This window comes from Mixophyes fleayi, chromosome 6 (assembly GCF_038048845.1).
Source record: "Mixophyes fleayi isolate aMixFle1 chromosome 6, aMixFle1.hap1, whole genome shotgun sequence".
NCBI lineage: Eukaryota > Metazoa > Chordata > Amphibia > Anura > Limnodynastidae > Mixophyes > Mixophyes fleayi.
In genome coordinates this window covers 159005740-159020796 of record NC_134407.1, presented here as the reverse complement: position 1 = coordinate 159020796, position 15057 = coordinate 159005740, and the positions used below count along the sequence as shown (strand labels likewise).

Here is a 15057-nt window from a genome sequence, read left to right as displayed (position 1 = left end):
TCAGAAGCTAAACAATAATAAAATTCAAAATATGACCAAGTGTGGTCCATCGATGAGCCACAACATTAAAACCACCGACAAGTGGAGTGAGAAGCATTGATTCTCTCATTACAATGGCACCTGTCAAAGGGACGGAGATATATTAGGCTGTAAGTGAACAGTCAGTTCTTAAGAGTTGATGAGTTGGAAGCAAGAAAAAAGGGCAAACAAAAGGATCAGAGAGACTTTGGCAAGGGCTAAATTGTGATGGCTAGATGACTGGGTTAGAACATCTCCAAAATAGCAGCTCCTCTGGGAGTGTTCCTGGTATGCAGTTTTTAGTACCTACCAAAAGTGGTCAAAGGAAGTAGAACAAGTGAACCGGAGACAGGATCATGGGCGTCCAAAACTACTGTAGCACAAATTGCTGAAAAAGTTAACGCTGGCTATGACAGAAAGGTGTCAGAACACACAATACATTGCAGCTTGCTGCATATGGGGCAGTGTAGCTGCAGACCGGTCAGAGTGCCCATAATGAGCCCCTGTCCACCATGATAGTCTAAAAGGGGCATGCGAGTGGCCAGAAATTGACCAATGGAAGGAAGTTGTCTGGTCTGATGAAACACATTTTTTTTTACATCATGTGGGCGGCCAGGAGCGTGTGTGTCGTTTACCCGGGGAAGAGATGCCACAGTATTCCGATGGCAGTGGCCTATTTCAGCAGGATAATGTGGCCTTCCGCAGTGCAAAAATTGTTCAAGAATGGTTTGAGGAACATGATTAAGAGTTCAAGGTGTTCACTTGGCCTCCAAATTCCCCAGATATCAAATTTATCGATTATCTGTGGATTGAGCTGGATAAACAAGTAACCTCACAACTTACAGGATCTGCTGTCAAAATCTTTGTGCCAGATAACAGTACACCTTCAGAAGTCTTGTGGAGTTCATGCCTCGATGGGTCAGAGCTATTCTGGTGGCACGTTGGGGAGCTACACAATAGTAGGCAGTTGGTTTTAATGTTGTGGCTAATTGGTGTAAATATTTTTATACACATCTACATATACACATATATATATATATATATATATATATATATATATATATATATATATATATATATATATATATATATATATATATATATATATATATATACACACATACATTCACACAACAAAAGATGCCATGCAATATGATCAACTGGAAATTAAATCTAGTTGTTGAAGTTGAATAGTTGAGTTATTATCCAATGGCTGCCTTGAAAAAGATTAGCGAAACGAGCGTAGAGGTTGTCGCTGTTAGCACTCTTCCAAATCAGAATCTGGACACCATTCTATTTGCTCCTTAAATCCAACGTCAGTGGAGCGCGGTTAGGTAGTTAGCAAAGCACCCCCCATAGTTTCTCTAGCTGATCATCGCCACAAGCTCTTTTCATTTAGAGCGAGTGGGGTATGTACGGGCAGTCAGCTATTTTATTCAGAGCATGATCTTCACATTAGGCTGCACCTGTTAAGAAGCTATTGATTTCTATAATCTTCTCATATTGTGAGATGAGAAACTAAGATTATTGAAGAGGTAAGGAAATACTACCATTCAACTATTATTTTGATCTAAGGGATATTATTGTCAGACATTAGAGGAAAATATCATTACCATCCAATCTATACCTGAGATCTGATTGAAGCTTTAGAGGGCAGATATCTACCTGCTATGTGCCATTTATATTGTGCCTTATAGATTCTGAGTTGTCATTTTTGTATATGAGGATGTGAAACCCACTATAACATGGGGATCTTCATTCATTCTAATAATTAATCATATATTTTGGATTAAGAGTGCTTCCAGCACATTTTATTTCACTTTACACTTCTGCACATATCCATCACTTTATTTTCGCTATTCAATTTTATTTATTTGACTAATAAAAGTTAAGTTTTAACCTGGAGTACCTTATAAGTTTTTAAATATAGCCTATAACTCAGGGAAGTTGTTGTGCATCTCATAAGACACAACCTTTTGTTCTTTTAGTATACAACATCTTGGAGCCAGTTAACAGTACACCTTCAGAAGTCTTGTGGAGTTCATGCCTCAATGGGTCAGAGCTATTCTGGTGGCACGTTCGGGAGCTACACAATAGTAGGCAGTTGGTTTAATGTTGTGGCTAATTGGTGTAAATATTTCTGTACACATCTACACATATATACACACATCCACACAAAAGATGCCATGCATAATGCACAATATGGTCAATTGGAAATTACACTCTAGTTGTTGAAGTTGAATAGTTGAGTTATTATCCAATGGATACTCACAGTGAAGGCTGCCATATTGTGGGCTGAAACAAAAATCAGCCTATTAATTTACTAGAAACTAGTGAAATCAAAGAGACATATGGCACTAGAGAAATGATAGACTACATTCTAATAAAAATTTCCTCAGCCCACTAAATGGCTGCCTCCAGCGTGTTTAGGCAAGAAAAACACATACGGCACATGTCATTCTGTAGACAACCAACTACATCTGCAAAAATGCATTTATCAGCAGCTGATCTTCTGAGTTTGTTCTTCCTAGCAACAAAACGGTTAATTTATCAAATGTTATGAAAAAGAAATATCCTCATTAGATCATAGATTCAGACCTTAACATTTTAACATAAACATAACTTTTAAAGCAAATCTCAGAGCTGGGAACCTTACCAGAGAGCTCAAACTAAAAAGAAGGAGATGACAGAAGAGATCAACTTGCTCTGCCCAGGCTCCGATCAGCAGGGAATATCAATACGTACTTGGCACGCAGGATGTGGCCTGCTCTGCACTGCTCACAGAAGTGATTATTGTCCTCTCTACTCCTCCACCTATTAGTGTACTCGTCACAATGCAGAGAGCTGCGTGTATGTATACAGAAGAGAAAGCAGGGAGACGTATGTTCCTCGTTCCAGATTTAACCAAGTTTAAATACTTCCAGTAAAAGGGGAGGAGTCTACCAGTAATCCAAGCACAGGATGACAACACTAACAGGTCAGCTAGAAAATACGCATTACTGTCACTCACTTCAAATTCATGGATTTTTGTTTTTAGCTATTTTTTAATTTTTCTTATTTAATATAAAACTTCATATTAAGACTGCACAATGGTTTGCAGTGGATAATACCATAAATGAAAAAAGAGTAGTAATCATAAATGCATCTAATATTCACAATACTAACTTATTATGCACTTTTCATGTCATTGTTACCCAAACCTATAACTCTCCAATTGTCAGCAGGAGCGCAGAGAGGGGGAAGGGGTACTGATCTGATTACCGGGGCCCAGCCCGCACTGCAAACTAGCAAGATTTTTTTTTTTTTCTCTTACTGAATTTTTTTTCTGTGCTTTTTTTTTGTTTTGTTTCGTGGAGGGGTGGGGTGCATAGGGGTGTCGGGCAGACAGTCTATGTGACCCATGCATATGCTGTCAAGCCGCATACTATGTAATATGCAGAGACTGCACCCATCTCCACTAGGCAGTGGCTAAATCCTGGACAGTGCGACATCAGCAGGTAATGTGACTGCTGCAGTCACATAACAGTGTAGGCGGGCTTGCTGGAAATCTTCATGTTCCTGTGTGTTGTGCAGTGGAGAAAAAGTTGAGAAAGGGGTAGTGTGAAAAGCATAGGGGCACGAGTGTGAAAAGCATGGGGGCAGAAGGGCATATGCAATTAAAGGTGCTGGGTATTTCTGTAACGACAGTGCTACAGGGCTCCATTCCAAGACTACGGCATACCTGTAGCACCAAATTATTGTATCCTCTTATGAGGATATATTAAATTATTCCTTGCCTTGCGCTTTTCACCTCCTAGGCACGCCCCCAATGACACATCCATACCTTTAATGGTATGGTCACACCCCTTTGGCGGTGGAGTCCCATGAAGCTACTATACCAGGCCCAAAATTTCTCTTGGCGGCCCTGATTATCAGCTCAGAAAGGTTGCGTGTGATGTTTTATTATCTAAAATAAACATTTCAAAAGGAGAAGCAAAACTATCTCACCTTACATGAGAGCTTTCTTAGCCTTGACTGGTCTTCCAAACATGGTTTATTCAAATTTCAGGTCTAATGTTCCATTTTCAATATATTTTTTTCAGTCGAACCAGTGTTAAGTATTCTTACAGCCTGAACAGAAAGCTTGCATACCTCCCAACATTTAAGTTTCTGGTTTTACTATGAACCCTTCATCTTTTGGAGATCTATGATAGAAATATTAAAATCGGTAGGTATGTGTATGTATTAAACAATGGTGCAGAGGGTATATATACAAATAAAGTGCTACGATCACTATTAGTTGGAAATAATGGATGGATATGGTGGTAAAAAGTGGGTGAGAATAAAACAATGTTGTACTGATACTGTAGACAACGTCACTGAAGCCTAGAAGATGTGTTAATGCACAGACAGGCAGAAAAATCGGCACTAATGTGCTAAATTAGCATCTAAAAGTGGTCCTGCTTCTTGCAAATTGTAATTCTCATTTCATTTACAGCTTGTTGGGTCCTTCTAGGTTAGTGGGTTGTGATGCCTCATTAGTAGTATGTGGAGAATAAAGCACAGGAGATTAAACAATGGCAGACTTGGTCAAGCTGCTGAAAATCACTGCATCAATCACAGACTCTCTTATTATGTAGACTGTGTGAATGCACTGTGCTGACTCGGACATCAGAGCAGGCCATAGAGGGAATATTTTACTGGTTAAGAGGGACACATGACCTTTGGAGAGCCACCTGTTTCCCTCCGTACGCAACCTACTTGTAACAGATATCATCATTCTAGTTTATCTACTGGCGGAGAGATATGGGCTGGCTATAGATCATTTCTCCAAGTCTTATGAATGAACAATTAAGGAAAGCCAATATCACAATGTCAGTGTTCCCCCCATAATATTTTGCCAGCCAAGTGGCATTAAGCAGCCGCCAGGTGAAGGCAGTTGTACTACTTTGTAATATTGAAAAAATGTCGGAGGTTATAGCCCACACCTGCCAGGACTGGCCAGACTGGTGGTCTATAGTGCCTACGTAGTGCCTGCTCTGACAGGAGAAATAATGGTTTATTATACTAAAATAGGACTCTGTTGGGCTCCAAGAGTGGGGTTGTAAGTAAAAAGAGCTGGATGGAGCAAGGGAAATAGATGCTGGGGAGAACACTGGATTGTTAAGTGTTTCAAAAACAGGGAAAAATGGCATAAAAGCCTGGGGAAGTGTAAAAAAAAGAAAAACAAACACCCGAAACTGTACAGTCAGGGTACACAATGCAATTCAAATGTAAAATGGCTACTCATAGTGGACAAAGCATCCAGTAAATATGGTAGATTGATTATAACTTACCATAACCTGAGCAAATATATCCAGCCCTCTATAAACTATTGGGACAAAACGATTTTGATAGCACCTTAATCAGCCTGTCCCTCGTTTTTCACAAAATATGGATTATGACGTACTTTTTATAGCCCTGGTTTTGTTCCCCAGCTCACCAGTGTACAACTGCAGTGTTTAATTACATGTGGATAAGGAGACATTGTAGTTCATTGTAAATATGTATATTGGTTATTGCATATTGTTGATATTGCAGTGAAGCTGTTATTCACTGTTCTTAAAGTGAAACAAGGTGGGTTATGGGTACAGAAGAGATTCCAGGATACAGGGGAGAGGGCTATAGCTACATTCATTCTCCCCCTCCTTTCTTTACAGGAAGCAAGGAACAGCTGGGGACCCTGTGACATCACAAAGTAGTGGAAGGGGTTAATTTCAGGAGGGGCTGACTGATCTTATATCTAAAGTTGGGGGAAGGCCAATTAGTATCAATTGTCCTACAGAGGACTAATCCAGACATTTTGTCTGCAACCTAGCAGGGGAGCTTTTCTAAAAAGCACAGCTCATCTCCAATCCTTGAGTCCAGCACTCACCGATGTTTAAGGCGGCGAGGCCCAGGAGGTTTGCCCAGGGAGGGGAAAACACTGTGGAAATTTGACCCTAGAGCCACTCCAGTGGAAGAGGTGAGATTCAATATGAGAATTAATGGCTGGAAGCTACAGGGTGGCTGGTTTTTGAGTTGCCGTTCTCTACCAGTGGAATACATCGACAGATCAATGGGTTGACAAGTCAGGACAGCCAGGTGACCAGCTCCTTAAGCTAATGGGGCAATGGACAGATGATGTGGTAAGCCTGCCTGGTATTTATTTATTGGTTGTATATAATATTCTAGTGATTGATTTTATTACAATAAATGTACTGTTGTACTTTTAAAACTATTTGTCTGAGTGACTATACAAACCCTAGAAAGTACTGGCTAGGTTTCCCTGCTTATTAAGGCACTCCTGGGTGGCTAGCCAGTATCTTCACAACTATATACAGTATTACTAAACTAAAACATTAACTACTGTACTGCACACATACAGTAATATACAACCAGAAACAATAAGTACTATATAGTACTATAAACAGTTCAAACTATGGTGTCCTGGAAAATGCTGGAAAAGACAAGTATGCATGCACTGATGCAAGAGAGGGGCATGCAGAGTTCCAAAATGTTCATACTGCGTTAGCAATTTTAGAACACAATGTTGGGAATGGTACCAATGACTTATTTGCAAGTGTGTACATGCAGTGGCTAAAAAAAAATAAATATGAAAAAGGAAGCACCTGTGTGACAGGATGGACCACCTATGCCACCTTGTCTGTTGTTGCTGGGAACCAGCTGGGCTTACTTTGCCACCGTTCCCTTACGTTATCCCAAAGGCGCCCTATTGCCGTAGTAGGAGAGGCTTACACATGCTGCCACTACTGGACTCCTTACAGACATTCAGTACCAGGTTTCTTCTGGGTAACAGACGCTGCGAGTGTACGCAGTTACTGGTGTACCTGGGCTGGTACTGCTGACCTCCTACTATGGATCAGGGAAGCTGTGGATGGATCCTCCCTGGCCTATCACACTGACCAGGGCTGCATGGGTAGCAGGCAGAGCGGTGGTACTGGAAAACTTGGGTCCAAACCTCAGAACAGCCGGGAACAGATTAGATTTTGGGTTTAATCTGCAGGTCACAGGAATACAGCAATATTTAAGAGGTTTCCAAGCAGGTCTTTGAAGCAAGATGTTTATTTGCCCTCACACTGGTTAAAGGTACCAGGTGATCACTCAAGTCAGATGAAATTAGAAGAACAAGTTTCCAATACAAGCTAGTGCCTTTTATACAATTTAGACACAGGCTATTTTTAGCATCAGGATATAACCTGTTTACACAAACCTGCATTTACATGCATTGCAAAGCCAATAATATTTACACTTTTCTATGAAATTCTTAAAAACCTTGCTGTGATATCCTGCATCTTATCTCAAAGGCAGGAGACCCACTAGCAAGTCAAAAGGTCTAACTGACATGAATACTTCAGACAGTAGCTGAATACACATTCCCAAAGAAAAAGTACAAACCTCAAAACAAGCCATTTCCTCACATCACAATACACAAAAGGGTTTGTAAACAAAGACTCATTGTATCAGATATATACATCAGAAAAGGCATTTGCTTTAGAAAGGTTAAACAGAAAAAACAAGTTTTCTAGCCAGGTCTAAGAAATTAAAGATTTCGCTTACCAAAATATACACAATATTAAAATAAGTGCATTGGCAATTTATATAAATAAGCACCCTGCGCTATTTTTAAATAAATTTATACCAGAAGTTATTTATATGTGATCCAGTCACAACCTGGGTAAACGAGGGATACCAAGCAAACTTATGCATTAGTTAAGCAAAGTATGGTTAGCCGATAGTGGAGGAGTATGAACACTGAGGTTATCCATAAGCCAGGGCATTCTCAGTCACCAAACCTGAACCCAATCCAACATTTATAGAAATATTCGGAAACTACACCTGAGACAGTCACATATCCATCATCCAGACGTCAGCAAAGTGACCACCAACCAATAGAAGAATGGTACTGCAACCATTATGCAGTATTTCAGACACTGGTAGACTCAATAAAATGTCGCATACAGGTCATATTGGCTTCACTTTGTGGAATAATACCCTATTAAGCGACTTTGTATAGGAGTATTCCTATTTATTTTTTTTACCCTCTGTACTTTCCTTAGAAAACAAAAGTAATAACGAACAGAAGAAATACAGTAAAAGGCCCTGGACTCACCTCCTCATACATACACCACTGCATACTGTTCTCAGAACTGGTCTCACCAATACTCCAGCCAGTAACATTTAACAAAAGGGCAACAAACAAATTTCACTATACAAAATGGTAGCTACACATTGAAATTTTGATGCCTTTTGTCATCAATTGCAAACCTTACATATTATAATACTGTCCGAGACTCCTTTCACAATTTACAAGACGTCATTGGTTGGCCACACTAATGGAGCTAGCGATCCAGCAATTTGGCTTGATGGAAGTCAGATCTGCCCAATCAATGTCCATGGCCAAATTAGATACAGATCTAGTTGTTCAGCAATTAGACCAAACAACTATATTGTATGCTTATGATCACCTTAAGACAGCCACTTGCTGACAAGAGTACAGTGTAAGAATGGAATTTTACTTCAGCAGTAGATAAAAAAAAAAAAATATATATATATATATATATATATTATTCACTTCCAATCACTTTTTTGTGCCACATAATAGAATTCACAGACTTTCTGCATTGTTTGAATAGTCTCATACATACTGATATATTCATATTTCAAATGTATGCTCTGAAGGCATTGGTGGGCTACAGGTTGCCCAGGAAGCCTTCACCTGTGCCCCCAATCTGACATGCTTTTTGCTTTTTTATAAAGCAGGGAGGTCAAGTGGCATACCTGTGGACAGAAATGAATGGTTGAAAATTTTTAAAGTACAACACTCAATATTTTTATTGTTTGTAAGTACATACACAATGGGAGTTTGGAGGTGAAGGTGGAAATCACATTCTATAGATCCAAGAAAGTGTTTTGAGAAGCACAGAAAACACATTGTTTTTGTAAGTTCACTCCCTTAGGGGGAAGGAATTGCTGAAGTATTTGAGAATATCATAGCTAAAAATACAAGTTTTTTCATGTGCAACATTTTATGTTTATACAGTATCACGCTATGTCTGTTTTTTTCCTTTTTCTTTCAAATATGTATATTATTTTGTGAATTCCCGATTGAAATAGAAAAGAGGATTCATCTCTTATCACAACATAAGTATTTTTTGTCACCCGTGCACATGTACAATATATGTTTAATAAGTTGGACTTTTTTGGGGGATTGTTCAGCTTCTCATACAACAGAGGACTAAGTTCCTTAATACACAATTTTTCCGCAGTACAACAAACACTATTAGCGCTTGAATTTTTAGTCACATATTTAGCCATCTTTTCTAATTACTTGTTAAACAATTTTGAATGTAACCTCTGTTTTGAAATTTCAATTTTATAATTGTGTTAATAGGTAATGTTTAAAATTAAAAGATGTATGGAAGCTTTCTCTAAAACCAAAATTTGCAAACCTGTGGTTATCCAGCTGTTTTTAAACTACATGTCTCAGTATGCCCAGTTGGCCTCTGGTTAACATGGCAAACTGGAACTTTGAATAAACGGATTTCTAAACCAAGATATAATTTATTTTAGTAAGAAATTATACTTTAACAGTACTGCCCCATAAAACAAAGTTTAACAGACTATTGAAGTAAATATTAAATGGAAATGCCACATTCAGAAAATTCTATTATCCACAAAAAAATTTCCCCTTGTTGTTGCCTTATCTATGGGTCAATGAAAATCAATCTGTCTGGACCATAGAAATCCTTGAATGTGACTTTCCCATTTAAGCTTGTGGTATAAACAGGGTTTTTTTTCCATTAAAAGACTATAGATTTATAGAATATAGTAGGAGTAAACACAGCGTGTAGTGTTTTCCAGGTATATAAATTACAGTTAGTCAAACAAAAGTAGCAGATTAGTGATAGTACTAATCAATAATATATATAGGGCATCATGGAATATAACCAGTCACCAGAAGGTGAGAAGGATGCTCAGAGAACAAGGCTTATGAGTAATCAGAACAACAATCACAGATCCTTCTATGGTAAACTAAATGTTACATCCAAATGCAAATACCACAAGATGGATTTTCCTATGAGCTCCATTCCAAATTGCATTCTAATTTAGACTTTTTTTTTTTTTTTTTATTATCTACCCTCTTATGTTACACATTTACCAAGTATTCCCTATTGTGTATCAAATTAATCCAGGTACCCCTAAAATTTTGAAATCCCAACTTCCCCTTGGTGTGTATGAATGTAACCATTTATGTCAAATGTTTAAAAGAATACCACTACAATTTGGTTTTGAATGTTTTTTTAATACTAATCTGGTAAGATTTGAGGGGTACTTCTGCCATTTAACCTACACTTAGACGAGAGTTACTGATCATGAGTTTATCACACCTAATCATCAACATTTATATAGTGCCAGCAGATTCCATAGCGCTTTACAATTAGGAACAAACAGTAATAAAACAATACTGGGTAATACATAAAAAGAGGGGCAAGAAGGCCTTGTTTGCAGGCTTACAATCTATGGAACAATGGTTTGATACACAAGGGTAAGTGCTACATCATATTGAATATTTGTCCAGCTAGAATGCAAAGGTTACAGAGTATTTAGTGTTCAGTCACACAACTATGTTGGTCAGAATTGTTTTGTATTAGCTGTGTAGAGGGTGGCAATAGGGTAGCCTAGGGAGATTAAGAGGGTGGTGGAGGAATATTATAAGCTTGACTGAAGAGGTGGGTTTTCAGAGAACACTTGACGGTTTTAAGGAATAGTTATTTTGCTACCAGAAAACTATGCTCACAAGGACAGCAAGGTAACAGACTTTACAGCTGTGTGCACGCACACAACTCTCAACAAGAGTGTCATCATTAAAACACATTTTAGAAAATGCCACTGCTTACAATTTCTTAGACTGAAGAAATACAGAGGAGCTAGAAATCACCACATTGTGACACAGAGGTTGAAAACCCATGAAATTCTAGGCTAGTTATTAAAATATATATATATATATATATATATATATATATATATATATATATATATATATATATATATATATATATATATATAATATGATAGCAGTTTCAGCAAGGCCATTGTCAGTATACTATGATGCACATATTTACACAGGTCACCAAAAGGTGAAATTAGTTTGTCATGTATGTTAACCATTACAGTAATAATTTAATAGTTTAATACATTTTAAAGAAAAAAAAATGCTTGAATGCTCTACAAAAGAAAAAATATAACATAAAATGACACAGTGATAAAATCTACGAGTTAGGATGAGAGCTTTGTGGAAAGCGAATGAGTTCCTGTGAACATTCTTCTCCAATACATACTTGAGTAAACTGCAATCAAACATTGTCCAAGAACACAGTGTTCTGTCTCAGTGATTTACTGGCACCCACACCTCACAAGCCACTAGTGTGCAATTAGTGCAGGAAAATACCCCAACATTTTTCAATACAAGTGATCTGGCACTTCTGCATTAAGAAAACTACATTCAGATTTCAATGTTTCAATGCAAAGAATAAAACTGAACAGCTTCTGGACTCTTTGCTGCACCCTCAGTCAGTCAACTGACAGCATACAACCAAGGGACGGCAAAGCTTACAAGAGAAAGCTGCCATCAACACTCAGCTATTATTTGTAATTATCAACTTGCAAATCACAACAAATTATGAAAAGCAAATTGCAGGAAGAATATCTTTGAATGCCATTTTGTTAATTGCTTTTATCTTACACACTGTGCATTTTCCATATTAAACTACATTAAAGTTCATGGCTCTGTTCTTACGACTTTGCATGTTAGACTTAGCTTGGTTTTAGATCGCTACATAGCTAAAACAGAGGAGATCATTTAGTTTATGATAACTCTAATGAAAATAAATTGTGATAGCTTAAAGGGAGAACCGAAGACTTCCTAAGCAAGTGTCCGCTCTTCAGACAAAGCCTTGGTAGTGGCATAATTGGCAAGGTAAAATTCATGGTATGGGACAGAGTGCTTTAATCAGTTTTAAACTGACCAGATGGTTGTTTGTAATTAACCCTTTGTCAGACAAGCTGAGGCGAGTGCTGAATTGTGACAGAGGGCAGTGTAATTATTGCCTAAGCAGCAGTCTGAATCATATTTACAGTCATTTTATCCTCACGTTCTAAATAATAACGCCTTTAAAAGCACATTTTTTCCACTGAGACAGGGGGGCCCCTCTGTTACTAGGTCCCACAGCAGCCATATGGATTGCTATGGAACTATATTTCAGGCCTTACATGTGTGTTGGTTATAGGGATAGGGAGGGATATAGATATAACACACCTCACCTCCAATTCCAGCGGGGTAGGTCATCTCTCAGCAACCCTGTAGATTACTAATTCCTGCCAATATATCCAGAAATACTTTCCTTCTAAATGTAACCACTTTATTAAACCTAATGGTTCTGTACTGCCCTATATAAAGAGTGAAGTGAGTTGTCTCACAAAGTGTGTGAGAATGCAGTTAGACAAACATTGGACTACATTTGATTACTTTCAGGAATAAGCTACATCTGCCACAGCCTATTTCTGCATTATTTGTCCATCTACATGGAACACTGCAAATAGGTAATTCTTTTAAATCCCCAAACTTTTTGGCTTTTACTCTATCAAATGTTTAACAAAATGCTTTTCGTGGTCTCTTTGCATGGCATTATCTTTAGGACTGTATCATCTTTAACCCCTCCACCAACACAAACATTTGTCCACATTGCACCTTTATTACTCCACTCACCTCTAGTTAACACCCATGAACTGTTGTCCTATTTATTATCTCTAAGTACAGCCTCCACCTGTCACCAGAAAATAAAAGGTCACACATCTTACAATCCCCTTACCTATCTTTCTCTCTCTCTGCTTCTATTAGCTGGTGATATATCACCTAATCCAGGACCCCCAACACTCCTCACACATACATCAGAACACTACTGCTCTATAACAAACCTCAAACACATCACCTGTTTCCCCTCTCTTCCAAAGTCCTGTAACAAACTTACCTCCATACATGACCTCTTCCTCGCAAACAACCTCAACCTTCTGGCAATAACAGAAACATGGCTCATGCAATCAGACACTGCCTCACCTGCAGCCCTTTCACATGGTGACCTCCATCTCACCCACACCACCAGACCTGAAGGCAGACGAGGTGGGGTTGGACTACTTCTCTCCCCACAGTGCACATTCACAGTTCTACCAAATGTGCCATCACTCATGTTCACATCTTTTGAAGTACATGCTATTCACATTTTTAATCCATTCTCACTACGTGTTGCGGTGATCTATCGTCCCCCTGGAGCACACCATCACTTATCTTTAGACATCCCGACCCTCATCATTGGTGATTTCAACATCCCCATTGCTAACCCACCTTCCAAAGCTGCTTTCAAACTACTCTCTCTAACCTCCTCACTTGACCTCTCCCAGTGGATTGAATCATCTACTCATCAGGATGGCCATTGCCTTGATTTTGTTTTCTCTAGACTATGCTCAGTTTCTAATTTCCTTAAACACACCCTTCCCCCTCTCGGATAATCACCTTATCAGCTACTCACTCACCTCCACTGCTCTAACCTCTACTGTCTAACTCTACCAAGCCCCCTCATACCGGCAGAAATCTGAATTCTATTAATCTTCAACAATTTTCCACCTCTCTCAAACACCTTCTCTCCCCTATCTCTACATTCACCTCTCGAGATGGCAGTACCTCATTTTCACCAAACCTTAGCAACAACCCTTGATCAAGCGGCTCCAGCGACTCTTCAGACTACACGTAGAGTTCGATGTCAGCTGTGGCACACTACAGCAACGCGAAATGATCAAGAACTTTCCCGTAAAGCAGAACGTCACTGGCGTAAATCTCGCACCTCTAATGACTTCTTCACATATACTTCTATCTACCGCTCCTATCGAAATGCTCTGGACACTGCAAAACAAAAAAACATACCTCCAATCTCTCATCTATGCTCAGGCTTCTAACCCCAAACGCCTTTTTAACACATTTAAATCTCTTCTAAATCCTCCCACCCCAAACCCTCTGTCTACTATCAGTACCCAGGATGTTGCTTCCTACTTCAAGGACAACATTGATAAGATCAGACTAGAAATTGTATCCTCTTCCTCGACAAGCAAGCAGTTCAATTTCTTCCCACCACCCTCTGACACCCTCTTCATTTGACCCCACAAATGAAGAGGAAATTCCTACTCTACCTCCTGTCCTCTTGATCCTATTCCCTCAAAAATTGGTAGATCCCCATCTCCTGTGCTCATTTCACCTCTAACTAAAATCTGTGTGTGTGTGTTCGCGTGTTCGCGCGCTCTCTCTCTCTCTCTCCCTCTCCCCCTCTCCCTCACTATACAAGCACACAGGGATTACTCCTATTCTGAAAAAACAAGATTCCGATCCAAACGCTCTCAAATTTGCGTCTCATCTCTCAGCTCCTGTGCCCCTCCAAGCTGCTAGAGAGGCTTGCCTACACTCGCCTCACACGCTTCCTTTCTGCAACAACCTGTTGGATACTCTTCAGTCTGGCTTTCGTTCTTAACACTCCACAGAGACTGCATTCACTAAGGGCGTCAATGATCGGATCACTGCTAAAACTAAACGCCATTACTCTCTCCTAATTCTCCTGGATCTCTCGGCTGCATTTGACACCGTTGAGCACTCTCTTCTCATACAAAAGCTGCAATCCCTAGGTCTTCAAGACACTGTTCTATCCTGGTTCACATCCTACCTTTCTAATCGCTCTTTCACTGTTAATTTCTCTGGGGCCACCTCTCTGCTCCGCTTTCTTTATCAGTTGGAGTACCGCAAGGCTTAGTGCTAGGTCCTCTGCTGTTTTCTATCTATACCGCTTCTCTAGGAAATCGAATAAGTTCCTTTGGATTTCAGTATCATCTCTATGTGGATGATACCCAAATTTATCTATCCTCTCCTGATCTCTCGACATCTGTGTTGTCCGTTTAACTGACTGTCTTTCTGCCATTTCA

General features: G+C 39.2%; 1 protein-coding gene across 4 annotated transcripts in view; it reads right to left on the bottom strand.

Moving 5' to 3' along the window:
* Nucleotides 1-15057, bottom strand: part of STAT3 (signal transducer and activator of transcription 3) — a 69664-nt gene that overhangs the window by 39117 nt on the left and 15490 nt on the right. The window contains exon 1 of one of the 4 annotated variants that reach the window (XM_075176911.1): nucleotides 2764-2784. The exons of 2 other annotated variants lie outside the window; for them this stretch is intronic. The gene's annotated coding sequence lies outside the window, so the exon portion shown is untranslated. One more of the 4 variants, XM_075176910.1, reaches the window with a different exon arrangement.